The 9448-nt window shown below is 31.5% G+C and overlaps 2 long non-coding RNA genes across 2 annotated transcripts; both read left to right on the forward strand.

Annotated features, from left to right (window-relative positions):
- The first annotated feature begins 274 nt into the window (after positions 1-274).
- LOC105797864 (uncharacterized) lies at positions 275-1022 on the forward strand. The gene is made up of 2 exons (XR_001134830.2): positions 275-435; positions 764-1022. It is a non-coding gene; the product is annotated as an uncharacterized LOC105797864 (long non-coding RNA).
- A 731-nt stretch (positions 1023-1753) lies between these two features.
- Positions 1754-2872, forward strand: LOC105798685 (uncharacterized). Its single transcript, XR_001135276.2, has 2 exons — positions 1754-2273; positions 2565-2872. It is a non-coding gene; the product is annotated as an uncharacterized LOC105798685 (long non-coding RNA).
- Positions 2873-9448: the final 6576 nt, after the last annotated feature.

Raw genomic sequence — 9448 nt, forward strand, 5'->3', positions numbered from 1 at the left:
AATTGTAATGTAGATCCTTTTTTCTAGCGGTACTTTGTCGCCTACCTTAAATTGGTTCATTCTCATCAGGTGAAAACTTTGCTCATCATGGCGTCACTTTGGCTCTACATTGTGTTTTTCATTTTTGAAAATAAAATAAAAGGTTTCTCCTTAGCATGCATTCGCCATTCATCTAGTTCATCGAGTTACACCATTCGCTCTTCATATGTTTCTCAATTTATGTCACCTTGATGAAAATGTCTTGGTGTCGAAAATTAAAAGGTTTTGTTAACCCATCAACTTAAATCAAATAGAAACCCCCTTTTTAAACCCTAAAAGGAACATTTTCTTTCTTTCTTTGACACTGCGCCGTAATGATCTCCTTCTGCCCTTCCAATCTCCTCACCTCTCCGACCAGATAACAACGATAGAGGGTGCTCGACCACTCTCTCGAAGGTAAGTCCCTTTCCTTTTATCCCTTTTGCTTATTTAATATTTAAAAAAAAACAAAAGAGAAACAAAAATCTAATGCCAACAGTAACAAGAACAAAAGAAGAAAATCCAAAATCCTTTACCTTCAAAACTGTTTTTTTTCAATCTTTTTTTGTGTTTCTTCAATCTGTTCATACAATATTGTTTTTTTTTTCCATAGGTTTTACAATCAACTCTTTATATCCCCCCCAAAAACCATAATAATAATAAAAAAATCCCTTAAATAAAAAAATCCCCCTCTTATTTTAGCCTCTTTTTTTTTTATCTGCTGTTGTCTGTGGTTTTGTTGCAGGTGGAACGTGCGTGGTGTGCGAGGAAACTGCTGAACGTGGGCGATGTCTGCGGGGCTGTGGAAACCGCTTGCTGCTGCAGTATTGAGACGAAAGGGCTAGGTTTTTTTTTGATGGGTTTATTGGGCTAGGTTAGATCTATTTTGAGTGGGCCGGGTAAAATTCAGTCATTAAAGAAAATCTTCATTTCGAGAAAATAATATGTCATGCCCAATACGTTAGGACACCATAAATAAAGTTCCCGAAAATGATTTTTTTATACTTATACATTTTAAATAACGAATATTCTCGGTTACTTGAAATTGATAAAGAAAATCGGAACCCAATACGTTAGGGTTCAATTTCCCTCGAAAAATCCCTCACCTTGAATATCATTTATTTTGAAAGCCTTTGGATCATAAAACCGTTTTAAATGTTTTAACAAAATCAATATATATTTTTGAAAATATATTAAAATATTAATGCAATATGAAACAAATATTTTAATTTAAATTATGCATATGTGTATTTACAAAATAAATTATGACATATAAGTATATCTTAAAATAAAATGCCTATGCATACGTTAAACGTATATATAAAAACTATGAAAGTGAGGTATAAAATATGTATAGGTATATAAAAAATATAAGTAAAATATATTTATAAAATATGAAAATGTGTATATATGTATGCGAGACAAATGCAAAAATATATTTAAATACTTATGAATAACGTATATACATATATATATTTAAAAGAACATATATAATTGATCGAATTTCTTTAAAATAAAAAAATGATATGAAAATTATATAATATAAATATTTATATGCATATGTATATAAAACTAAGAAAAATAAAGTAATAATAAAATATATGATATACATATAGTGTATATTTTAAAATGTATATATATATATTAATATGCCTATACACATATAAATAAATATAATAATACTATATAATATGATAATAATAATAATAAACTGATAATAATACAGTAATATTAATGGAAATAAAGAAGAAAGAAAAAAAATATTCTAATTTAAACTTTAAACAAACATTTAGGGCAAATTTATAAAAAATAAGATGCAAATGGACCAATTAGAACGCACAATTAACTTTGAAGGACCAAAAGGGAAAATAATCCCTCCCTCCAAAACGCTGCACAACAATACGGGTCAGATTGAAACAGTTATAAAACATGTGGCCAAATTTATAAGAAATAAATAATTTAATTTACAAGCACTGTAACAAGAAAGGACCAGTTTCGAAAATAAACCATTTGAATAAAAAACCAATCAATGGCCATTAAACGGCACCACTTTTCGTTAATATAAAAAAAATAAGGAAAAAAGAAAAAAAATTTCCTTTAAAAACATCTTTATTCCATTTTCTTTAAAGAACAGAGAGGAAAAGTGGGGTTCTCTGCTAGGTTTTTCTTAGCACCCTCCCCACACGTCGCCACCGTCAAAGATCCACCGCCGCTAAGCCGTCCCTTGGCCTCCGACGACGCTCCGGCGACACCAGGTAAGCCCCCTTTCTCTCCCTCTTCGTTTATTTTTGTTATTTTTTTTAAAAAGAAGCAAAAGAAAAGAACAAGGTAAATTAAAAAAAACAGTAAAAGAACCGAGAAAGAAAACAAGATCCCACCTTCAAAAATGTTTCTTTCCGTCTATTTTCTTTTTGATTTCGGTATAAAAATTTTGCTAACCCCCTTTTACAAATTGAAATCACCCTTTATATCCCCCCCAAATAATAATAAAAAACAATAAATAAAAATCTATTCTGTTATTTTTCATCCATTGCCGTTTGGATCAGTTTTTCGTAGGTATGAAAGTCGTGGAGGACGTGCGCAAAGTGCTGAACGTGGGGCGATGTTGAGGCGTGGGTGAGGTTGCCGCGGCTGTTGATTTTGCTGCTAGGTTTCTCTGTTTTGTGTTTTAGGCTAGTGGGTTAATTGGGCCCTGTAATTGGGTTAAGCTTAGCCCAAGTTTTATTGGATTTAATTGTATTTAATTTGGGCAGTGTTATGATTTTGGGTTGGTCTTATTTTGAATGGGCCGGGCAAAAATGGGCTATTACAGTCGGTTTTAAGTTTCAATAACAACGAGAATGGATTTTGTCTATGACGGTCGTGGATCTCAGTTATCCAGCAAAGTAAAATTAGCATAATACCAACTATTATAATTTTAAAATAATTTTATTTTTAATCATAATAACGTTGAAATTTTATAAATTTTATAACAATTTTTAATAAATGAATATAAAATATTAAAGTTGATATATTCAACATAATTCATGGATAAAAATTAGTTGATTTATGTTATTTAATTTATAATTTTTTAATCATTATGCTTATTGAAGATCAAGTTAGAAAAATAGGAAAAACATGTGATTTTTAGAGATATATAATGTTATTTTTGTGTAATGTTTGGTGAATATTTTTATGTAATGTCCTAATTCATAATATATATATATATATATTGTATAATTTGTTATAGAGATTTAATTTAATGAAACAAATTGGTGTCGATATTGTAATTTTATTAGTTTTCACAATTATTTACACGTTAATAACACATTTTACATAATTTTTATAAAATAATTCAATATTTAATTTTATAATTATTTATTTAAAATTAAATAAATATATCATATTTAAAATTTTAATCTGATTTCGTGAGAATTATTTTTATAGTTGTAGCCCATTAAATTATTCCACGTGATACTTTTTATATACTTTTACATATCCATATTCAAACTTGGACATTACTATTTTAGAAAGTACCAATTAGTTGTATAAATTTGGTTGAGAAAACAAACCTCTATGTAGGATTTGGAACATTGAAAGTTTGTTAATAAAGTAATTTCTGAAATATGTGAGTTTATTTAGAAAAAATTTGCTTTGTGATGTGACATAAAATACTCCTCTAAATGAGGATTTACCTCCAAAATTCGTAAGATTTTGTTTTTCTACTTACACATAATGCGTATAAAACTATTATTGATTTTGTTATAAAATTGCACCAAGTGGAAGAATGTTGAAATATAAATATTTTACATATATAGTGGTCTTTATTTTTTTAATAAATTAGATATTTTTCTATATTTTAGGTAATTACTATTGAAATAAACAAATGGTGCATTCTTCCTCTTCAAGAAAGATCAATACACACTAAGGACTATACTTAGATTTTTTTAACTGATTATTATTTTTAACTGCTTATTTTGACTTGGGTAAAGCGTATAAATTGAGTGAGAATTTATATAAAAGAGGTTGGGGTTTGTGTAACTCTTTCTTTTTGCTAATTCTTTTGTTCTCACTAAAAAAGGATATATTAAATTTTGGAGAAATTTCTAGAGGTACCCAATTGTCACAATCATTCAACCAATCTGATCACCATAGTAGTTGTGACTTATTATATGCTCTCCATGCATAATAATTTTACAATTATCAATCAATATGAATGAAGGCTAGATGTTATTTATTTTTAATGTTTCTACTTATGTTTTCAATTTTGGGCATATATTCATGTTGGTTTTTCAACAATTATAAAGTTTTTTTATGTACTCGGCTCCATCTAGTTAATTGAAGACATCTAGCCCATATTTGATTTTTAAACTACACATAGCAACATATCTTTGAGATTGGTTTGGCTGTTGGTCAAGGCAATTGACTTCTCAAGTTTGATGGATCAAATCTAATCAAGAAAAACATGGAAGTATACCTTGGAGATTTAAGACTTATCTTTAGTTGATTGAATATATTCTCTTGTTAGTTTCATAGGAAGATTGATTGTAATTGATGTAGCATGTTAACAAGTCTCGGTTCCTTATAAATTGAAGAGACTTGTAACCTCCTCAACCCAGCCCAAATGTTATGGCCGAATTATAGAGGTCACATTAGCCATCGAAATGGTCCAGTAAAAATATTTAGTTTCAGTAAAAAGGATTAGGTTGAAAAAGTTTCAAATTTTCATAAAAGAAATATTAGAATTAAGTGACCTGAATCCTTATTTAAATAAATATATGGTAAAATAAAATAAAAGTAAAATCCTTATAGAATTATACTTCTTTTATTTTATTTTAGAATAAGGTTTTTTAAATTTTATTAAACTCCATCTATTTGAAATTGATTAGAATAAGGAGTTTCACTCCTATTAGAATAAGGTTTTACAAGCTTATAAATAGACATAGTCTACTCCTCTTGTAATCAATTCGAATTCAACATAGTGGATTTTCTTCTCCTCTGCCTGTGGTTTTTTCCCGAAAGGGTTTCCACGTAAAATCTGTGTATTCTTTATTTTTATTTCTATTTCTATTTTCTTTGTGATATATTGTCATTACCAATATTCTATTTTTACAAATTGGTATAAGAGCTTCCGAGTTGTTCATCTCAATCACGATAATGGCATTTTTAAAGTAAGAAATTCCGCTGTTGGATCGCAACACCAGATTCCCATTATGGCAGATAAAGATGCAGGCAGTTTTTGTACAGATGGACTTAGAGGAAGCCCTACTAGGGGTAGATAAGATGCCTTTAACATTGATGGAGGAAGAGAAGAAGCACAAGGATCGAAAGGCGTTAACACAGTTACATTTACATTTTTCTAACGAAATTTTGTAAGATGTGATGAAGGAGAGGATCGTGACTTTTGCAGGAAGAAAAGGCACATTAAATCTGAGTGCTATAAGCTACAGAACAAGATCAAAAGGGAGGCTGTGAATCAAAATGGAAAACAACCAGAAAATTCTGGTAAGGCTGATGTTGTAGAAGACTACAGCGATGGTGAACTTCTAGTCGCTTCCGTCAACATTTTTAAAGTGAGCGAGGAGTGGATCTTTGATTCGGGTTGTACCTTCCACATGAGTCCTAATCGGGATTGGTTTACAACTTATGAAACAGTGTCTGAAGGTATTCTTTTGATGAGAAATAATGCTTCATGTAAAATTGTAGGTGTTGGAACAATTAAAGTTAAGATGTTTGATGGATTTGTCAGAACACTTAGTGGCGTACGACATGTTCCAGAATTAAAGAGAAATTTAATTCTGTTGAGTACTCTTGATTCAAAAGGGTACAAATACACAGCTGAAAGTGGGGTTTTGAAGATTTCCAAAGGTTCCGTCATTGTGATGAAAAGGTAAAGAAAGACTGCTAAGTTATATATTTTGCAGGGTTCTACTGTTACTAGTGATGTAGTTGTCGCATCCTCTTCCTTGCCAGATGATGATATTACTAAACTTTGGCATATGCGCCTAGGGCATATGAGTGAGAATGGCATGGTAGAATTGAGCAAAATAGGACTTCTTGATGGGCAAGGAATTTGCAAACTGAAGTTCTGTGAGCACTGCATTTTTGGGAAGCAAAAGAGAGTTTGAATCACCAGAGGAATCCATAACACAAAAGGAACATTGGAGTATATTCATTCTGATTTGTGGGGGCCATCTAGAGTGCCTTCGAAAGGTGGAGCTAATTATATGCTAACTTTTATTGATGATTTTTCCAGAAAAGTGTGGGCGTTCTTCCTGAAGCAGAAAAGCAATGTGTTTTTTGCATTTAAGTCTTGAAAAATCATGATTGAAAAATAGACGGGAAAAAAAATAAAATATCTCTGCATAGACAATGGCTTAGAGTTCTGTTCTGATGAGTTTAATAAACTGTGCAAGTCAGAAGAGATCATGAGACACTTGACAGTTTATCATACTCCACAGCAAAATAGCGCTACAGAACGAATGAACAGAACGATCATGGAGAAGGTTCGATGTATGTTGTCAAATGCCAACTTACCAAAGTCATTTTGGGCTGAAGCAGCCTCTACAACATGTTTTTTGATCAACCGATCTCCATCCGTTGCCATTGAGAAAAAGACTCCACAAGAGGTATGGTCTAGTAATCCTACTGACAATTCTGGTTTAAAGATCTTTGGTTGTCCTACGTGTGCTCATGTTGATAATGGAAAATTGCAATCGAGATCTATTAAATGTGTTTTTCTTGGTTATAAAGCTGGTGTAAAAGGATATAAGTTATGGTGTACCGAAAATAGAAAAGTTGTGATTAGTAGAGATGTTGTTTTTGATGGAACTGTTATGCTACCTAATTTATCTCTTAAAGACTCTTCCAATAAAGAAAATCAAAGGCAGGTGGAGCATCAGATTAATACAAAATCTACAACAGAGTCGACTACTGAAGCCTGTACAAAAATTTAAAATAGAGTTGCTTCTTCACCACAATACTCTAACGCCAAAAACATAATAAGAAGAAAAATTAAACCTCCAAAGAAGTATGCCGAGGCTAATCTAGTTGCTTACACTTTAAATGTGGCTGATGATATAGATGCAAACCAAGAGCCATCTAATTATTCTGAGGCGGTTAGTTGTAAAGACTCAGAAAAGTGGATTTTGTTATGTAAGAGGAGATGGAATCACTACACAAAACTAAAACATGGGATCTTGTGAAACTTCCTAAAGGTAAAAAGGTTGTTTGCTGTAAATGGGTGTTTAAGAAGAAAGAGGGGACTCCAAGAGTTGAAGAACCCAGACATAAAGTAAGGCTTGTTGCAAAGGGTTACAGTCAAATTCCAGGAGTGGACTTCACAGATGTGTTCTCTCTAATTGTGAAGCATAGTTTGATTCGACCTTTGCCTGGTATTGTGGCCATGCATGATTTAGAGCTTAAGCAGTTAGATGTAAAAACTGCATTTTTCCACTGAGAACTTGAGGAGGATATTTACATGCAACAGCCAGGGGGTTTTACAGTCTCACAAAAAGAGAACTATGTTTGCTTGCTTAAAAAGTCCCTTTACGGTTTGAAACAGTCACCAAGAAAGTGGTATAAGAGGTTTGATTCATTTATGACTTCTCATGATTTTAAAACAAATAGCTTTGACAGTTGTGTTTACTTTAAGAAAAACAATGATGGTTCTTTTGTGTATCTACTCCTTTATGTTGATGACCTGTTGATAGTAGCGAAAGATAAATAAGAGATAAGAAAGATCAAAGCCCAACTAAGTGAAGAATTTGAGATAAAAGATTTGAGACTAGTAAAGAAGATAATTGGTATGGAGATTCTCAGAGATAGAAAAGTAAGTAAATTGTACCTAAGTCAGAAGGGGTATATTGAGAAAGTTCTTTGCAGATTCAATATGCAGAATGCTAAGCCTGTTAGTACTCCTTTAGTAGCCCATTTCAAACTTTCATCAACTTTGTCTCCACAATCAGATGATGAGATTGAGTACATGTCACATGTTCCATACTCTAGTGCAATGGGATCTCTCATGTATGCCATTGTTTGTTCACGTCCAGATTTATCATATGCAGTTAGTACAGTTAGCAGATACATGGCAAATCCTGATAAAGAACATTGGAAAGTAGTTTAGTGGGTTTTAAGATACTTACGAGGTACTACCGATGTTTGCTTACAGTTTGGAAGAACTAGAGATGGAGTCATTGGGTATGTTGATGATGATTTTGCTAAAGACCTCAATAGAAGAAGATCTCTCACAGGTTATGTCTTTACAATCGAAGGTTATGCAATCAGTTGGAAAGCCACTTTGCAAACTACAGTTGCTTTGTCTACCACTAAAGCTGAGTACATGACGATTACTGAGGCTTGTAAAGAAGCTATTTGGTTGAAGGGACTTTTTAGTAAACTCAATGAAGACCTTCAAATCAATACAGTATTTTGCGACAGTCAGAGTGCTATCTTCCTTACAAAAGATCAAATGTTTCATGAGAGAATAAAACACATTGATGTTCAGTATCATTTTGTTCGTGATATTATTGCCCGTGGTGATATTGTTGTGAGCAAAATTAGTACTCATGAAAATCCTGCAGATATGATGACTAAGTCACTTCCTATAATCAAGTTTGAACATTGCTTTAACTTGGTTGGTGTTCATTGTTGAAGTTAAACCCTTAAGGGGTTTTATGGAAGAGGTGGAGAACTTGTTCGTTGAGAGTTCGAGATGAAGAACTTGTTCATTAAGAATTCGTGTCAATGTGGAGATTATTAAAATTAAGTGACCCGAATCCTTATTTAAATAAAAAACAGTGGTAAAATAAAATAAAAGTAAAATGTTATTGGAATCCTTATTTGCGATATATTGTCATTATTGATATTCTATTTTTACAAGAAATTTATACGATTTGGGCATTCTATCAATTTTGGAATTCAAAAAATGTTATCGGTAGGTATCGATACAATTTATTGGTATTGATACCAATTTGACATTCTGTTTGATTTGAAAATATTTATTCGCTCTAGTATCTATTCTATACTTAATGCCAAGGTATCGATATTTTATCCCAAAACTGGTGAAAATTGCTTTTAGAAAACAATTTCATTTCAATTTAAAAACATGTATCAATTTAACATGTTTTATAATAACATCAATTTATATTAGTTATTTCTTTCATTTAATTTTAGTTTCAAAGTTGTTAGAAAAATCTTAAATGAACGATTTTAAAATCATTTAATAATCTTAAAGTCTTTAGCCATATTCGAGTTTTATATAATAAAAGAAAAATGAGTAATGGTAAATCCCAAATAAAATACCCATAAAATGTCTGATTCTATGCCACAGTCCGTTTAACAAAGGAAAATCCAAATAGAACTTAGAAAATAGTTTAGAAATTGTTTTTAAGGAAAATCTGACGATAGTGCTTCGAATGCCAAGTCCAAGCCCTTACCTCATGAGCTATCT

This window comes from Gossypium raimondii, chromosome 9, assembly GCF_025698545.1.
Source record: "Gossypium raimondii isolate GPD5lz chromosome 9, ASM2569854v1, whole genome shotgun sequence".
In the NCBI taxonomy this organism is placed as follows: Eukaryota; Viridiplantae; Streptophyta; class Magnoliopsida; order Malvales; family Malvaceae; genus Gossypium; species Gossypium raimondii.